We start from the raw sequence: 526 nt of genomic DNA, 5'->3' as shown, positions 1-526 counted from the left end.
CAGACACACACAGATAGACACACACGTGGACACAGACTCACACACACAGACACTGACACGCAGACATACACCCAGACAGACACACACAGAGACAGGCACACAGACACACACAGGCAGGGAGACACACCCAGGCACACACAGACAATGACACGCAGACATACACCCAGACAGGCAGATACACACACACGCACACACAGGCACGCACACAGAGGCACACACACAGGCACGCACACACACAGGCACACACAGGCACACACACAGGCACACACACACACAGAGGCACACACACAGGCACACACACAGAGGCACACACACAGGCACGCACACACACAGGCACACACACAGGCACACACAGGCACGCACACACACAGGCACACACACAGGCATGCACACACACAGGCACACACACAGGCACACACACACACAGGCACACACAGGCACGCACACACACAGGCACACACACACACAGGCACACACAGGCACGCACACACACAGGCACGCACACACACAGGCACACACACAGGCA

This window comes from Trichechus manatus, unplaced genomic scaffold (assembly GCF_000243295.1).
Source record: "Trichechus manatus latirostris isolate Lorelei unplaced genomic scaffold, TriManLat1.0 scaffold00420, whole genome shotgun sequence".
Taxonomy (NCBI): Eukaryota; Metazoa; Chordata; class Mammalia; order Sirenia; family Trichechidae; genus Trichechus; species Trichechus manatus.
This window is presented reverse-complemented; position numbering follows the sequence as displayed.